We start from the raw sequence: 947 nt of genomic DNA on the forward strand, positions 1-947 counted from the left end.
GGCAGATGCTGGTGGAAGACTGGAATTTGGCAGTAGGGAGAAGCCAGAGTATTTCTCTCTTTCTCACTTTGCCTTCGGCAGCATTTCTCCTGGCGACTGGAATCTTTTCTGAGATTTCACCTCCTGCTATACAAGCTTTCTGTCTTTGGTTCCAGCGTCCTCAGTGGCCCTACATCTAGCCTCAGCTATGATTCTAGCTCTAGCTGGGTGGCTTTGCCTTCTGGATTCTGGGAACTCCAGCTCTTCCTGTTACCCCTCTTGGTAGTGGCTTTCTGCTGTTGCTAATCTCCTGGTTGTCTTGCCATCCCAATTTTAGCTTCTCATCTCATTCATCACCTGTATAACCAATTCCCAATTAAGTTAAATTTCCTGTTTGAAATACCTAGACTGGTTTTTCCCTTGACTGGCCCCTGACTGATACAGTAATAGATACAGTTTTAGACACGCTGAGCCTAAGTATGGGGCCCCCGATCAAGATATTTAGTAGAGGCTTGGAAATAGTTAACAAAGACCTGGAGACAGAGAAACAGGCTTATAAGTCAAAAACTACAGTTGGTAGTTGAAGCCATAAGGTTAGATTTCCCAGGTGGAGTGAGGAGATGGAAAGATTAAACCCAAAGTGTTAAGCAGTGGGTTTACCCCTGAAATATCAATATTTTTTATTTAAGTCAAGAAAGAACTTGAAGACTGAAAAGGAGTAGCCAGAGAAGTAGAAACCCAGGTTAGGAATGTCACAGAAGCCAAATGAGAAACAAAATTCCTCAAGGAAAGGGCCCAGTGGAGTCAAACTTGGTGGAAATAGCAGATAGAACACATTAAAGGACTGAGGCAAATATTTTCCTTTCTGTTTAGCAAAGGAAATGTATTGCTACGTTTGTCAGAACAATTAACTTAAATGAGTTAAGATAAATGAGAATAGGAGGAGGCTGAAGACATCAATGAATGTA

Source organism: Phocoena sinus, chromosome 17 (assembly GCF_008692025.1).
Source record: "Phocoena sinus isolate mPhoSin1 chromosome 17, mPhoSin1.pri, whole genome shotgun sequence".
NCBI classification, from domain to species: Eukaryota; Metazoa; Chordata; class Mammalia; order Artiodactyla; family Phocoenidae; genus Phocoena; species Phocoena sinus.